Source organism: Schistocerca nitens, chromosome 6 (assembly GCF_023898315.1).
Source record: "Schistocerca nitens isolate TAMUIC-IGC-003100 chromosome 6, iqSchNite1.1, whole genome shotgun sequence".
NCBI lineage: Eukaryota > Metazoa > Arthropoda > Insecta > Orthoptera > Acrididae > Schistocerca > Schistocerca nitens.
In genome coordinates, this window is record NC_064619.1 from 454,833,019 (window position 1) to 454,851,554 (window position 18,536).

The following is an 18,536-nucleotide window of genomic DNA, read 5'->3' on the forward strand; positions in this document are numbered from 1 at the left end:
GTTGTGTTGTCTTCATCGTCATCATCATTTCATCCCCATTGATGCGCAAGTTGCCAAATTGTTAACTCAAAAGACCTACACCAGGCAAAAGGTCTACCTGACAGGAGGCCCTGGCCACATGACATTTCATTTCATTTCACTTCAAGCATTTTCTGACGTGCTTCCTTTGTTCTTCATAATTGCATGCACATGAGTGATGATTAAGTGATGATGTCTAAGTATCCTTTAAGAACAGTTTTATTACAGCATCACAACACTACCAAGTTCCACAGGAAACAGAACAACAACTGATATGATCGTCCTAGCAAAGTTGTTGATGTGATGCAGTGTATGCTTAAACAGGAAGCTCCAATGGATGGACCACCGGTCGTGGCCAGCTTTTGACCCAGAGCTGAGGAAAGTGCTCTCTGCTGAAGGTTGCGCCATAACTAATGTACACAGCAGGCAGAGGAATATCCATGGGTGCTTGATGTCCACATGACCCACAGATACATGCTAGTTCCCTTGATAGCAGTGCTGCCATTGCTGCTGGGGGTGCCACCTCTGAATGATGATGGTGCCTCTGATGGCACCTGCTAGCATTTAGCCTGTCAAAATATAGTTTGCAATTAGTACCATGTCCATAATATACAATGTGCAAGTGAGGAGCGTAAAAAGTCTCTGAAAGGAGGACCACCTGCTGAGTAAGAGCAGGCTTCCTGCAGCTGCAGAAATTGATCTGGAAGCTGAAGCAGTCAGCGACAGTGAGATACTTGACTTCACTTTGTCCTCAAAGAAAAGATTATGGAGCCTTCTTGATACTAGGAAAAAGATTCTGAAAGGTGTACCTCAGCTGGGGGTGGAGGGCCAACCAAAGAAGAAGATCATAGTGACAGCAGATGTCCTCAGTTGGTGCAGAGGGCATCCAAGGCTGAGGGGAACTTTTGGTGACTCTGATGCTGTACCCCAAATTTCAGGACTTGAAGCTGTGAAGCGGTATCTGCAGATATGGTGGGTGGACCAGATCAGGCTTTGAAGAAAGCTTTTTTTTTGGAGGGAGGGGGAGGGTGGGGGGGGAGGGAGGCAGACTGATGTAGCTAGCTGCTGGAGTGGTCCAGAAGGAGGGATCACAGGGTCAGAGATGACCAGTCAGTGGCCCACAGAAGCAAACTCCATGACTGATGGAGCCAATTGGTGAGGCGCATGTAGACTGCTGGAAACAGGTGAGGAAAACCGCAAAAGCAGTCTGTGAAGTGAAGACACTGAGGGGCCATCGTGGCATCAGCGGGTACTGGCGGCACTGGGAGACAGAGCTTGACCAATGTGACCACCGGAATAGTGACGGTACCACTGGTGAACGTGATGTCAACAAGGTGCCAGTGGCACTGGCAGAGAGGGCTTGACCAATGCGGCCTCTGGCACAATGCTGCAACAGAAATGGAGAACCAGCAGCACTGGGAGAGTGGTACAGTTATCACTGAAAAATAAAAATGCGTGAAGATAGTGGATAAGGGAGAAGGACATGCCCAAAGGGCAGAGAGAGAGAGGAATGGATGCCAGAAGCACCACAGGCATGGGCAGAGAGGGCTTGACCAATGCGGCCTCTGGCACAATGCTGCAACAGAAATGGAGAACCAGAAGCACTGGGAGAGTGGTAGAGTTATCACTGGAAAATAAAAAAGCATGAAGATCGTGGATAAGGGAGAAGGACATGCCCAAAGGGCAGAGAGAGAGGAATGGATGCCAGAAGCACCACAGGCACCAAGAACAACAGTCGAAAGGCCCGAAAATGTGAAAACAGAAAAATGTTACAGAACAAAGTGTGCAACTGAACGTGCATGATGTTCAAAGGGCACAAAGTACAGTGTGTGTAGAAGCACACTAATGGAACAGACCAGCAGAGAAAACTATTCGAGGGAATGTGAAAAACAGTTTGGGATGTAAACTGACACTGGGGCTTGAGATGGCAAAAACTATTACCAGTGCCCTGAAGAAATGGAAAAGACGACATGTGTAGAATCATGAGAATGCAGGAATGAAATGGAACAAATGAAAAAGATTTACGCTGCAACAAATGAGAAAAGCTGTACACCACAAGAAGGGGAAGAAGAAAACATAATGAGGCACCAAGGGAGCTGATAAAAACAGCATGTAGCCACATGTAACCCTGAAGAAGAAGGTGCCAGGTGTTGTGTTGCACCTGCAAGGATGGCCGTCGTGGCTTTATCTTCTTGAAGTGGGTGGGGCAGCATCAGGCTCAGTCAATGGACATGGATCAAGCAGGATGCAGCTGAAGCCTGGTCTGAGTGCTGTAACGCCAGAGGATTACACCGAGAAATGTTGCTTGTACCCTCATCACCATCTTGTAGCTGGGCCTCTGCCCACCCTCGATTAAAGGACTGGCCATGATTGCACGAGCATCAGGCTTAGCTGGAGGGGGCCACCAGCCAGATAGCAGACGTGACTGCAGCACAAACATGGAGCTGGCACTGGAGCCAGGGAACATTAACCATTGTTGCCATCTTTTGTATCCTTTATTTTAACTGCATGCACATGATTCATGATTGAATAACGATTCCCAGGTAGCTTTTAAGAACGTTTTTAGTATAGCATCAGAACAAAGTCAAGTTCCACATAAAACAGAATAACAACTTGTGATGAAGCAAGCTGGGATATATTTACTTCCCCTCTTGTTTTGCCATCTGCCTCCTTAAAATTCATTTTTTCAATTTTAACTGATTACTGTTGACATACATGAATATAATCATTTCATATAAGAGAACTATTGGCCCTCAGTTTTAAAGAATATAACACAAGATCTAATTTTGGGCTTAGTTTTATGTATGTAATTGATTTTCTTATTTATTTATTTTAACTATCCCTAGTTAGTATATTTTATTGTAGGGTGAAATCAGTAATTGTTTCATAACATAAATTCTATTGTTGACATATAAACAAATATAAATTCTGTAATAATTGTAAACATTTGGAAGATGAAATACTAGTAGTCTATTTGGCTCTCTTCAAAAACATGTTAGCAAAGCCAGCCCTTAGTTAATTCCAAAGTAATTAACAGTTTTGTCAAAACTATTGTCTGCTTAACTATATATGTTAATTTCATGATTTAAACAAATAATTCAACCTAACTCTTGCAGTAGAAGAAACTGTTAAAATGATGCAATTTTTTGATGTATTCATTTAATTTAATGAGTTAAGTTTTAATTGTAATTTCTGTACATTTAACTTTAACCCTCGCATTACCAAGCAGGGTATTCTGACTACCCCAGGTTGATTTTTTCCCTAAAATAATGTTATCCGAAGGGCCACATGCCTGTGGTTTCATGAGTTTGTACTAAAATGATTGATGTTGACTCACACTCACTACTGTCTAATTTTTCTGGCTTTATCATTGTTATTCAAGTCATTTATTGGTGGGATTGTGAGACTACCCCACTTGGTAAGAAACATCTTATTTTCTTATTTGTAGAAAAAGAAGATTTTGGGAAATATATCTGTCATTCAACTTCTTTGTTGAGTTCTGCCATAGATCCAATGTTTGTTATTGTTGCTGGTTACTATTGTTGAGTTGAATTTGACGTTCACTGTTGAGCTGACATTACACAAGTCAGTATTTCATCTGCAAGTAAGGATGTCCAAAGGACTTTCTAGCAAAGAGATCATGGAAATCCCATACAATTCTGATGTCAGTGATGATGAAAATGAATGGGACATTGATAATGAACTGAATGAATATATGAAACCTCTAGACAAAGACCATATCATAGCATCAGATGAAGCTGACGATGAAATATCAGAAGACGCTACACATTCACGTGAACAAGTAGAAGAAGAAGAAGAGTATGATGAAGAAGAAGACGAAGACACTGGAGATTTGTTTGTTTCTAGAGATGGACTACAATTTTCCAGTGAACCACCAAAAGGTGGGCAGCGTCAGTGTCGCAACATTTTGAACGTAACACCTGGCCCAGTGAATGATGGAAAAACAGTAAAAACAATAACAGAGTCATTTTTATTATTTATCTCACCAGAAATCGTGAGCATCATTGTAGAAGAAACGAACAGGGAAGACAAATGAGTAATTTCTTTGTGGAATGCAGCTCATTCTTCGAACAAAATGACATGGAGAGATATAAATGCAACTGAAGTGTACATTGTATTAGCAATTCTAATAGGAGCTGGTCGAACACATAGACATCACACAAGTGCTTCTGATCTGTAGGGAGGTAATGTTGCCTTTCGGCAACCATTGTTTTCTGCTGCCATGTCAAGAAACCTATTTTTGTCTATACTGAAATTCTTGCGATTTGACAACAGAGACACAGGAGCCCAGAGAATTGAAGAAACCAAGGACAAGTTACAAGTCATCAGGGCAGTGTTCGACAAAATTCAATCTAACTTGTGTAAGAACTTCTATCCTCATCAATACGTGGCTATTGATGAACAATTAGCAACGTACCGAGAAAACTGCCCTTTTAGGGTTTATATGAAGAGCAAGCCTGGCAAGTATGGGATTAAAATTTGTATTTGTGATGATGTGAAGACATCTTACTTATTATGGATCCAAATTTACACAGGAATGGTGGACAATACTCGGGAAGTGAATCAAGGACAGAGAGTTGTTTTGGATCTGATGGAACCATTTCTGAATAACGGTCATGGCGTAACAACTGATAATTTTTTCTCCAGTTTTCCATTGGCTGCTGAACTACAAAAAGCAAACATGACATTGGTTGGTACCTTGTATTCCAATAAGAAAGAGATTCTGAAGGAATTCTGGCCAAACAGAAAGAGAGAAGTTCACTCTTCAATGTTTGGTTTCACAAATGACTTGACCCTAGTTTCCTATGTTCCAAAGATGGGAAGTGATGAAGAAAGTGAACACAAACCCGAAATCATACAGCACTGCAACAAAACCAAAGGTGTTGTAGATAATGGAGACAAAATGACAAGAAAATACAGTTGTGTTAGTGGTACGAGGCGGTGGCCACTAAGAATCTTCATGGAAATGATAGACAGCACTGAATGCATATATTCTGTACACTCAAAGATTTTCTGAATGGCAGAAGAATAACCAAAGCCGACGTAAACACTTCACGACTGAACTGGAATTTGGACTCAGCAAAGGCAACAGGGAAGAAAGAGCCAAAAATATGAACGGTAATCATAAGGATGTACAAGATGCACTGAAAGCTTGTGGTATTGCAATTCCTACAGCAGTGATCCAGACCCAGTGTTCCAAGTTACCAACGCCACTACGAAGTCAAGATTGCAAGAGAAACGAAGACCAGAAAACAAGATTCTGTTGTGTAACATGCAAGAAACCTGTTTGTAATATACACAGAGAAGAAACTGTTTCTGTGAAGTGCATGCAGTGCAAAAATGTACTTGACTGAATAGTGGAAAAAAGCCTTGTGTTATTTTACTGCAGTGACTGTTGAGGTACATAGATTATTAATTTTCTGTTCATTGAGTACTGAATTTAGTGAAAGATATAAAAATTTTTTGTGCTTTGTATCTGTGATCTGACTAAATACTTCTTATAACCTGAAAAGCCGTTTTTCAATAATAAATAAACCCATTCAATGGAAATAACGAAATCTGAGAACAAATATTACAATAAAACACAAAATTCTTTTGGGGTAGTCCAAATACCCCGCTTGGTAAAATAAAGGTGTGAAAAAGCTTGGTAACGGGAGGGTTAAACAATGTGTAGTTTCAGCACCTGTTATTGTGACGATATATAAGGGCCCGGTTTTTGGTCACAAGTCAGTTAGTCCACGGCCAAGTTTCAGACGAGGAAACTGTGTTGGTTAAAATGACAACAATGTATCAACTTAACAGTGAAATAAGTGTTCCACCAATGGGCCATGTGTTAAAGCAATAACAGTGTCTGTTCCATGTGTTCCTTTGTATTCTTCAAGACCTGTGAACTTTTTGGTTAGGTTTTTACTGCTCATAGATGTTCAACAGGAAACAATTGTAGCAGTATGTGAATGTTCACCTGCTAACAATTAATGAGGCTTATGGGAAGCTAGAACAGTAGTGCACTGGCCTTATGTATATATAACTGTGTATTATTGCAGGGTTGGGAAAAGTGAAAGTAAAAGACTATGAAATGCAACTGTGCATCTGTTGTTTACATTATTTACAGTAGTCAGTGTCCAAATTACAAACCCCATTTTCTCAGCCTGTGTAGCAACACAGTATGTTGACACCGAGGACAACAAATGAAGAAATAAATGAAGCAGGCAGAACCACTACAAACTGAGATGATCATCCTTGATCTAATGGGAATAACAGAATCAAGGTCTTTAGGGTCATTGGTCATGATGATCACAGTAGCGTAAATACACAGTCAAATTCCACTGTAGCAAGACTAGTCTGCGGTGGACTATCATCCCTGTTGGCAGACAGATGAATGTAGCTGTTGTGGTGTGGTGTAGATTTGGCAGGAAGCTCCAACGGATGTACTGCAGCCTGCACCTGGCTCTTGGCCTGGAGCTGAGTGAAGTGATGCCTGCTGGTGGTTGAGCCATGACTTAGGTACACAGCAGGCAGAAGAATATCTGTTGGCGCTCAGTGCCACATGACACACTAATACTGTAGCTAGTTCCCTCTATAGCAGTGCCACCATTTCACCTGATAGCTTTTAGTCAGTCAACAAATTGTTTCTAATCAGTACTGTGTTCATAACATATGATGTACGAGTACTTGCAATATGCATAAACAGTCTCTGAAAGGAGGAACACCTGTGAGCCAAGGACAGTGTTCCTGCAGGGCATGGACGTTTATCTGGAAGCCAAAGTGGTATGATTCTTCAGCTGCTAACCTATCAAATTTTGTACTTTGCTCCCAAATGTGGAAATACTGTAATGTTCAACTATTCTAAATCTTGGCTCATTTCCTTAACCATGTTATTCTTCTTTTTCATCAATAGATGGTTGAATATCTGTTTCACTAATCCATTTTCATTCCTGTTGTAAAGGTTTCCAAGAAACATCAGCTATCTCCTCCTCCTCATAGTATTCAAAATCCTTTCCACATCCTGCTAGAATTCTGTGTTGTTTCACAGTTTCCATATGTCTTCAGTCCAAATTGTCCCCAGTATTTTTCTGAGTATTCTGCTTTCCAAGATCCCTAGCTTCTGCAAGCTGTAGTTGGAAATGAGGCATTCATTGGCATAGAGACATTCTAATTTGAAGGCAGTGTTGTAATGCCATATCTTGGCATTCCAGGAAATATACTAATTACTGTGATTTTTTGATCAATGCATATACCCTTTTTGTCTTAACATTAAATAGATCAGCATAGATCGTAAAATTAAAATACATATGCTGTAGTTAACACATCTTAAAATCAAATGTCATGAATGTTTATCAGTTCAGGAATATTAACAGCCCTACAGGTATTTTCATCTATATCAACATCTACTGAGTATTGGCACAGAATAGGGGGGCGGGTGGGGGGGCATAAAAATATAATATATAATGGAAACTGATTAATAATTGCTGTTTGAATAATCAAAAGATTGGAAAGAATAATTGAAAGAAATTGGAAGGTACACATATCCTGAGTGAACTTTAACAGGCATTAAATCAACAGACCTTCAATATCCAATACATATATATATTCAGCATTTAAATTTATGTACTTCTTTTTCTTGTTACCACCATTGTGTATAGAGCTTGGTATGACAATATTGGTTCTGGATCGCCCCACCTCTGCTCATGCAGATTCATCTTGTCTGTTCCTCTTGATACCAGGATTCTCAGTGTGGGTGAAATGATGAACAGACGGGTATGGTCATCATGAATTTATGAGTAAACTTTGCTTTACTAATAACTTTTTGTAGCACTTCTTTAATGTCCAGTTGGAATACATATATTTTAACATTACTAACAGGGCAGAACTTTTCGTACGTCTGCCCGCTACCACATATAGAGACAAACAGATGAATATATAAAAATTCATCAGTTGAAGAGCGTATCTCTACTTGTTTTGTTTCTATCTCAGCATCATCGCTGGTATAAAATAACTTATTATTTTATATATATCTTTTATGTACAAAAAGTAAAGAACAAGGAAAGAACAATAATAATAATTATTATAATTATAATAATAATATGATTCATTAAAATTTCCCCCCACTGTGCACTGACATCATATGGAGGTGCAAAGTGTCTGGGTTTATTTCCCTTTTTATGGGTTAATAACCCTGGCCGGTATGGGCATAGCCTTTATTTTTCAGCCATTGTAGTTATCCTACATGGTTATAAATTTATATAGGCACATCAGCTTCCCTTAACACATACCTACATAAGTTTTCTTTCATGACAAAGTTCTTGCTGTAACCAAATAGTCCCACTATTGTCAGTCAGTGTCTGCCCAGTGTTTAGCTTGCAAACCATGCACTTGCAGCTCAATGTTGGTTACCATGCCAGCTCACTTTCACATGTTTAATAAAAAGTCTGAGTGCCTGTGTCGTGCATCCACTGTAGCCTTCACTGCACAAATTCGTGAAGCTCATGTTCAGTGGCATGGCCCCCTTGTGAAATCTTCGATGTAGTGACAACTGGTTCCAATATCAGCAGCCCAAGGAATGTATTTCACCTCATTACTCTCACTTATTCAGTGGGAACACCAGCTGTACATCCAACATCCATCGACAAGGTAAGTTTCTTGCCACTTTTACGATGTTGTCGAGCACAGAAAATTCATGTTTTTACGACATTGTCTAGCACAGAAAATTCATGTTACACAAATTATTGTCATTTTTAGTTCATCGCACACACATCCACATATCTCACACACACACTTAAAACTTTTCAGGCAGGTTTAGTATGTTTTTGTGCTTTGTTTTTTAACATCTTTCATACTGTTGCATTACACAAAATTTCTTTAGTATCCTTTCCACATACTATTTGCGTAACAAAAAAAATACAAATACAACTACAGAAATAAATTTATCCTATTCATTTTCTGACATGCTATTATTGTTGCTTATGTACATTTTAGTCTGATTGTCATTTTGTTTTAGTACATTTTATTAAATTGTAATTTCAATACATTTTTCAATTCCAATTATATGAGAACACTCCTTGCTCTTGTTTGGTTTTACATTCTTGACATAACATTCATACAATAATAGATTCTGTTTTCCTTTATGGCATAAATTGACATCCATTTCATTTAAATTTACAGTGTCTTTTTGTCGGAGCATATTGATCAATTTCAAAGAATTAAAGAAGTAAACAATAGTCGCTACTATAGATTCTGCGCACTGCTCAAATAACTACACGTGGCTTCGCCCCTCTAGCGTTCTCCAGGAAGGATCTATACACTACAAGGTTGAGGAAATTTCACAGAAAGGCATTTATGTGCTCAGCTACATCTTGGAAGTAGACTTAACTGTGATCCCAAGAACAAAATGATCTGTTGTTTATAAACACACTGCAAATCTGAATATACCAATTGTATCGAATACTTATTCAGTGTTTAAAGTGCAGCTCAATATTTACTGGTTATGTTCATTGTATAAAGGATGAACCATTTCATGTGCTGAGGTATACAGAGCTGTGTCATCAATACTATATGTTATGTCCAATGAGTGTAGAACAGGGTTTGTATGAGTGATAAACATGTAAAAAAAAAAATGCAGTGTAAATCAGGTGTTTGACGCTTTCATAGGTAATTGATGCTCACAATAGTTAGGTTTTGACCCCTTGATTATTTGATAGTGCTCCACCTTAGTTCAGCACCGTGATATGCGATGTACTGCAACTGTATTCTTCTACACATATTTTCACACTACCACATTCATATCTATCATAAACTTACAACTATATTTACTCGTGTTGCAGTCCTTTCTTATGTTTATATGGTACCTAACTCTCGACAAGCATTTATCTTTCTTCACTTTAGGACGTGTCGATGCATCGTTCCCTGGAAGAAAAAACTTAATACTAATTTAAAACTAAATCTTCATAGATAAGTGTATAGTGGCTCGATGGTCACTAATACTGCTTTCATATATTCAACTATGTATTCATTTGCTTCAGTGTGCAGTTGTGCTATCACAAACTCATTTAATGTCATGTGTGCATCTCTACTTACCTTGTAAATCTGGAAGATAAAGTGTATTATAGGTATGATGTGACCCCTTATTCAGATTGCCACTTATATTGTACTCACTTGTTTACCTGCAGAAAGAGTTTTCTGGTCCCTCAGCTATATTAGTGTGTGTACTTTCAATACTTAAATTTATAAACATATAGATGTAATGTATATAGTAGTGTAACTTCAGTCAATGTATCGTAGTTTAGGATCCCTTTCGGTGTATATAATCTATTAGCTTATCTTCATTTGCATTCTTTGTGTGTATAGTCTTAGTTATAGCATAGACTCTCTCTTAATTTTCTGTGTCCCTGTTTATGCAATAGGCTTCAAAAATGCTAGTGCAGGCTGTAGCTCATAGGGTTTGTTTGTTTTGGGTGCTCCAACTCTTTCAGCTGTGTCTGTCTGGCGCACACGCCCTTGCAGTTTGTTGTCTAGCTTTCTCCCCAGTGTGCGTGCGCTGTGCCGCTCTGTTACCACTAACATCACAGCGAGTTGTGTATTGCATTGTATGCTACTGTGCCTTTCACAAGTTCATTTATTCATTTACAACTGGGCTACATGCAAGGCGAAGCATTTAGTTTAAAATATCTTCGTATCTAGACAAGTAAAAGTAAAATTCTTCCTTGTTACATCCACTCATCTTATCATTTACACATTTTACATGTAATAAAAATAACGCAAACAAAAATTTTTCTTATCAGCTAACAAGATAATTTCTGGAATGTGATTTTCCAGCATCCTAAATCTAATAATATTATACATATGTACAACTTAGAGGGTATATACCTACCTTGATCGTATCTGATAAAGCAAGTGTTGATCAAGCTCGTCCCCTCACTCTCCTCCAAGATCACAGAATGGGGGTCTACCATGAACAGTTCAAATTTTCTGGTGTCGCAGTGGCATTGGTCTCTGGGTTAGGCATAACTTCCACTATGTGGACTGTTGGTGTTTGATTACACCAACTAGTATCCTGAGAGGCTCTCGACTGAAATTCTCCCTGCCTCTGGACGATATTCCACATATGTGTGTTACTTTCCTGGACGAGTTCTGCTGACTGTGGTTTATTCAGTTGTCTGTTATTGTTTTGTGTTTGCCAAGCGATTGGCTGATTATTGTTGGTAGCTTCTGTCTGTACATATTGTACAGGCTGGCCATATGCTACTCAGCCATTGTAGTTGTTTTTGCTAAATTTTTGCCTATTTCTTTTATATCCACCTTTGAAAGTATGGCTTTCTCCATTGCTATTGTGATTACCATTACCATTACCATAGGTCTGTGTGGGGTAAGGTTTCCATCCATGTTGTACCATGAATCCATTGTTTACTTGTTGGTCCATAAATCTCTGTGTCGCTATCAGCCTATTAACAGGATTGAGTTGTACTGGTCCCTCTTCATATATCAAATCTATTGAGTCCAGTACAGATAGAAAGTATTCGGTGTCTTGTTCCGGGATGGTAATGAGTTTTTCCCTAATGTGTGCAGGACGACAGCTCTTTAAAATTTTCAGAACGGCTACTTGAGATACTGGGTTCATACAGTATCTGGTTTTATTCAAATAGTTTTCAAAAAAGCCCCTTAAGCTTCCATACTTGCTATTGAACAGAGCTGGGTTGAATGCTTCACATCTGAGCCTCTCTTGTACGGCCTCAGACCAAGACTTGTCCACAAATGCTCTCTCAAACTGTTCATAATAGTGGCAACATCCCGCCATGTCCATAGCTCATAGCAGAACGTCACCCTGTGTATATTCAACAAATCTAATTTTCTGGGCTTTGGTCCAGGTACGAGGTAAAACATTTTGAAATGCCCTGATAAAGACCACAGGGTGTGTTATTTCCCTTCTGAAGTAAATATCAGAAACTGTCGACGTCTAAGTAATGCCTCATCTGCGAGGAATGTTGACAAACATGCGGCGCCATCAGTGACAGGCATGTTAACGTTCACTTGTGGGATAGTGCATGGCAACTGTGCTTCTATGTTCTGTGTGATTACTCTGCTATTCACAGTTAACTTCCTGGCAGAGGGTTCAATGAACCACCTTCAAGATGTCTCTCTACCATTCCACTCTTGATCAGCGCATGGGAAAATGAGCACTTAAATTTTTCTGTACACGCCGTGATTTCTCTTATTTTATCGTGATGATCATTTCTCCTTATGTAGGTGGGTGCCAACAGAATGTTTTCACAATCAGAGGAGAAAATTAGTGATTTAAATTTCATGAGAAGATCCTGTCAAAACGAAAAACGCATTTATTTTAATGATAGCCACTCCAATTCACGTATCATGTCTGTGGCACTCTCTCCCCTACTTAGCAATAATACAAAACGAGCTGCCCTTCTTTGTACTTTTTTGATGTCATCCATCAGTCACATCTGATGCAGATCCCACACCGCACAGCAATACTCCAGAATAGGGCAGACAAGCGTGGTGTAAGCAGTCTCTTTAGTAGACCTGTTGCACCTTCTAAGTGTTCTGCCAATGAATCGCAATCTTTGGTTGGCTCTACCCACAACATTATCCATGTGATAGTTCCAATTTAGGGTATTTGTAATTGTAATCCCTAAGTATTTAGTTGAATTTACAACCTTCAGATTTGTGTGACTTATAATGTAATTGAAATTTAGCGTATTTCTTTTAATACTCATGTGAACAACTTTGCACTTTTCTTTATTCAGTGTCAGTTGCCACTTTCTGCACCGCTTGCTTGAGAGGTGCAACTTCTTGCAAGTGTTGTTGCATTGTGCAACCTTCACTGTTTTCCTTCGACGGGCTAACCCATATTGTGGGTAATCAGTGAACATATCTAACTTCTCTAAAAGCATAGGTTTGTTTTCTGTCATATGTTGTTTTGGAATGTCAGTAGTTTTAGCAACACTGCCTCGTAATGTTTTCTCTGCTTCCATTAAACCCGAATCTAGTTTAGCTAGAAGTTGACTTTCTTTCTCTTTTAGAGCTTCTTCTACAGTATCTACATAAATTTTGCACTCTGACACTACCTTTCCAGCAAGGGTGCATCCCTTATCCAGCATCTTGGCTTCAGCTTTTTCAGTTATTTCCTTTACATCTGCACATAATATATCTCTCTGTTTTTTGGCAAATTCTGAATCTAAACTTAACTGATCTGCTCATACTCAGCTTGTGTATTTCTGTAGGTAGGTTTTTGCAAACATCTTGCAGCTCACTGACTGTATTTCTCACATTTTTTACCAACATATCTACTTTGGTTTGCATCTTCTGAATTGGAGAATGTTTCACTAAGATTGTTCCTGTTTATAGTCTACAGATGTTATTTTTATCCATTAATGTATTTATATTGCGGGACATGTCAGTAATTATTTCTTCTTTTAGTTGTTTACCAGCTCTGTGAATTTCCCGGATAATTCATCAGATAATTCAGTGTGTATAGTTTTGCTCACATCACTGAACTGTTGACTAATACTAGTCTTGAAATCGTTAAATGACTGATTTTGCTGTGCAAACTGTTGTCCTATATTTTCCTGATGTCCTGTGAACTGCTGTGTAAACTGCTGTGTTATTAGTTGCATGAGCAGTGACAAATTTCGTGTCTCACTAGTATTTGCATTGCTTTCATGAACTGTTTCCTATTCTTGCATTTGCAACATTGTGAGCAAATAATCAAAGGAATTTTCGCAGTCACGCACTTCAGTTTCACTATGTGAAAAAATGTTTTCCCGTGAGAACTGAGAAATTGTCTCATCAAGCGTCATAAAAGTGACATCTTGATTAGTTATATTACCAGTGTCATCATTTTTTAATAGTGGGACGCCAACCGTGTTGTTTCAGTAGCCAACGTCCAGTTGACAAGTTGGCGCGTCACTTTCAACTGTTGCCAAGCTCAGATTTGCGACATCTTGGCATAATGCATTTTGTAATGAATTTTCCCTTTGACTCCATTGTGAACAATCTTTAACAAAATTATGAAAAAAAAAGATTTTCAAACATGAAATTTTGTTTGTATCGGTACTTTTCAATTAAATTAGATTTATGGGCATATTCATTAATGACCTGGTTATTCTCTGATGCAGTCTTACAGAACCTGAATGAATTATTTTGCACTTTCATGTTGACTACTTTCCTTAAAGAATATTAATTCGATAGGAGAGGAGATTACCTACGGTGAGGAGATGGCACCAAGTGCGGCCATATAAGCGTACAGCGTAGCAGCTTCCTACCTTTACAGCTGAAATCTGCATTCCCTGCGCATCTTGTTAGTAAGCAGAATTTAATTTTAATTTGCTCCTTCAAGTTTTTATTAGTCCCAATCTCACAGACATGTAAAAAATGCAACAAAGGTCTCATTAGTTTCTTGTAACAATAAAATGGATCATTTATTGCAATTTTTTTTTATTTTAAAAATGGAAAGGTCTGCTCATATTCCACTTGGCGCTGTCCTTTGAATGGTCACCATTGAATAGAGGCTCAGAATAGGGGGTGGGCATAAAAATATAATATGCAAATTCTTCTTGTCGGATATGGTTGTCGTGAATGTGTGAGTAAACTTTGCTTTCCTAATAACTTTTTCTAGCACTTCTTTAATGTTCGGTTCAAATACACATTTTTTTAAAAGTATTAATGTGGCAGAACCTTACATACGTCTGCCCACTATGACTTCTAGAGACAAACAGATGAATATACAAACATTCATTAGTTGAAGAGCATATCTCTACTTGTTTTGTTTCTATCCCAGCATCATTGCTGGTACGAAATAACTTAAATATATAAAAGGAAAATCATGATGGAAATAATAATAATATGATTCATTACACTACATACATACTCTGCAAGACACTCTACAGCACATGGCAGAGGGTACGTTGTAACACTGCCAGTGATTTCCTTTCTCTTCCTCTTGCAAATGGAGTGAGAAAAAATAAGCATCTATAACATGTCATTTCTCTTATCTTCATAATCCATACAGGAAACATTGTGAGGAAGGCTAATCAGAGACTGTGTTTTATTGGCAGGACACTTAGAAAATGTAACAGGTCTACTAAGGAGACTGCCTACACTACACTTGTCCATCCTCTTTTAGAATACTGCTGCGCAGTGTGGGATCCTTACCAAATAGGATTGATGGAGTACATCAAAAAAGTTCAAAGAAAGGCAGCGCACTTTTTATTATCGCAAAATAGGGGAGAGAGTGTCACTGAAATGATACAGGATTTGAGGTGGACATCAATAAAACAAAGGTTTTTTTTTTTTGCTGCAGCAGAATATTCTCATGAAATTCCAATCACCAACTTTCTCCTCCAAATGCGAATATATTTTGTTGACACCAACCTACATAAGGAGAAATGATCACCATGATAAAGTAAGGGAAATCAAAGCTCATACAGAAAGATATACATGTTTGTTCTTTTCGTGTGCTATACAAGATTGGAATAATAGAGAATTGTCAAGGTGGTTCAAGGAACCCTTTGCCAGGCACTTAAATGTGATTTGCAGACTATCCATGTAGATGTAGATGTAGATGTAGATGTAGAAATTTCTCCAGAATCCAAACTGGTCTTCTCTGAGGTCAGCTTCTGCTAGGTTTTCCATTCTTTGTAAATAATGCATGTCTGTATTTTAACCATGACTTATTAAACTGATAGAACAGTAATATTCACACATGTCAGCAACTGCTTCCATTGGTATTGGAATTATTATTTTTCTTGGTATCTGAGGGTAGCTTGGCAGTGTCATAAATCTTGCACACCAGGTGAAATAGTTTTATCATGGCTGGTTCACCCCAGGACTCAATAATTGTGGGGGAATATCATCTACTCCAGGGGGCCTTGATTCAAAATATCTCTTTCAGTGCTGTGTCAAATTCTTCTTGTAGTATCATATTCACAATTGCATTTTCATCTTCCCCTGTCGTCGAGTGCATTTCCCATCTACAGCCCCTCTGTATATTCCTTACACCTTTTCCTATTTTGCTTAGTACTGGTTTACCCAATTTCTTAAGTTTTAATTAAAGTTCATAACCAACAAATTATTCTGACAGTCCACATAAGCCCCTGGAAATTCTTACAATTTAAAATATGGTCATGAAATCTCTGCCTTGCCATTATACAACAAATCTGAAACCTTCCAGTGTCCCCAGGTCTCTTCCCCATGTACTGTTTTCTTTCCTCATTCTTAAACCAAGTGTTAATGTTGACTAAACTGTGCAAAGTTCTACCACACGACTTCCTTTTCCATTCCTTTCCCAGTCGATATTCTGCTGCTATTTTTTCCTTCTCTTCCTCTTCCTACTACTGAATTCCACTCACCCATCACAATTAAACTTTCCTGTCACTTAACTATCTGAATAATTTCGTTTATCTCATAATACAGGGTTTCAATATCTTCATCATCTGTAGAGCTAGTTGGCATATAAACATGTGGTACTGTCATGGGTATTGGCTTTGTGTCTGTCTTGGCTATGATAATGTGTTCACTATGCTGTTCATAGTATTGTACCCGCATTCCTGTTTTCTTATTCATTATTAGACTTTCACCTGCATTACCTGTGTTTGATTTTGTATTTATAACCATGTACTCATCTGACAAAATGTTCCATTCTTCTTGACACCACACTTCACTAATACCCATTACTTCTAACTACAGTCTAGCCAGTTTCCTTTTTAAAATCTCTAATCTCCCCAACTGATTAAGGGACCTAACATTCCATGATATGACCTGCAGAATGTCAGTATTATTTTTCCTGATAACATAACCCAGAGATCTGAATGGGGGCCTATTTTACTTCTAGAATATTTTACCCAAGAGGACAACATTGTCACCATACACAAGAGCTGCATGCCTTCAATGTAAAACACAATTGTAATTTACTCTTGATTTCAGCCATTCACAACACCAACAAAGCAAGGTCTGTTGGCTGATGTTACAAGGCCACATCAGTCGATCATCCTGACTTTTGGCTCTGCAACTATTAAAAAGGCTACTGCCACTCTCCGGGAACCATGTTTGTCTGGCCTCTCTACAGATAACTCTCCATTGTGGTTGTACCTAAGGTAGGCCTATTGCTGTTTGTACAATTGAGGAACTCCAGGTGCCCCACCTCGGCAAGGTCCATAGTTGTTGGGGGCGACTAGATAGTCAAAGTATATTTTAAGAACGTTTGGTAGTTTACAATTTTTGTGGATAATACACTTATTTCATAGAAAACTGACAGTTGTAAGCTGCAGTTGTGTATTCTATAAAGTTTAGTAGAAATATGTTGTTTGGAACATTGTTCTCTTATAATTGCTGTAGGTACTCACTAGTGCAATACATTCACATTGATAAACTTGTTGACCAGTTTTCGTAAATTATAACTATTATATAGTGTTCCACTTAGTTTACTCCTTCAATAGCAGCGTATATTGGCTGAATTTGCCATAACATTCCACTGTTAGAAGTTTGTTCCAAGAGTCTGTTACTGACTAGAAGGTCCAGACGCAAATTCCCATTTACCATCAGGGTGTCATAACCTTTGTTCAAGTTGCCTCTAATTGATTCTTTGTCTTCAATTCCATTGTGCTTTCAAGTGTCACCCTACTTGATTACTGCTTGGGTATTGCTCAGATTGCTGTCAAGTGATTGGAATCATCTTTGAGTAGGTGTGCTGAGTGAACTGCCAAGAGTCACATACCAAAAGTACCTCAACTGCTATCCTTTCCCACGGATACTGTCTCCTCTCCAGGAGCTACAAGGACAGTAACTAATCAATAACTATATTGTCAGTGCCAAGTCAGAGGTAGGTTTGTACATGGCTGGGGGGGGGGGGGGGGGGGGCAGGGAGGATTCGGGGTACTGTGCTAACATTACCCCTACACTTACCCATACTCTACTCTTAGCCTTACCAGCATGTTTGAGCTGTTGCCTTCAGCTGACACTACCAGGTCCCAAAGTATTATTGCAAAATGCTCCCTCCCTCCACCTCCACACAGATGAAATGATTAAAATCCTAGTGATCAACTGCCCAGAGTTTGAAGCACACCTAAAACTGGTGGAGCTCAGATAATACTAGGAACATAAAATTGGTTAAAATCTGAAACTGACAGCATCCAGATGTTTGGAGGAAATCTAACTGTATATTGGAAGGAACGGTAACAGGAAATGGTGTATTCATTTCCAAAGCCAAGAAACTCTTCCACTAAGACAGAACTATGTGATTATATGAACAAGACTCAGTATCAAGGCTGTTCTTGAACTTACAATTGGTATTCCTCTGTCAGCCATCATGCTCACCACCAGACATAACCGAAAACTTAAAAGAAAACCTCAGTTCGTTAGTGTGTATGTTTCCAATTATATTGTAATCAATGAGGTGACCTTATTCATCTGACAAGAATTTACTGACCAGTTAAATATAGATCATAGAAGAAAGGTATTGCATCAGAGAAACATAAACAACAACTCAATGA

The 18,536-nt window shown here is 38.6% G+C and overlaps 1 protein-coding gene across 1 annotated transcript in view; it reads left to right on the plus strand.

The window, feature by feature from the left end:
* LOC126263402 (armadillo repeat-containing protein gudu-like) overlaps window positions 1–18,536 on the plus strand; it is a 110,127-nt gene that overhangs the window by 75,973 nt on the left and 15,618 nt on the right. The gene's annotated exons all lie outside the window — the stretch shown is intronic.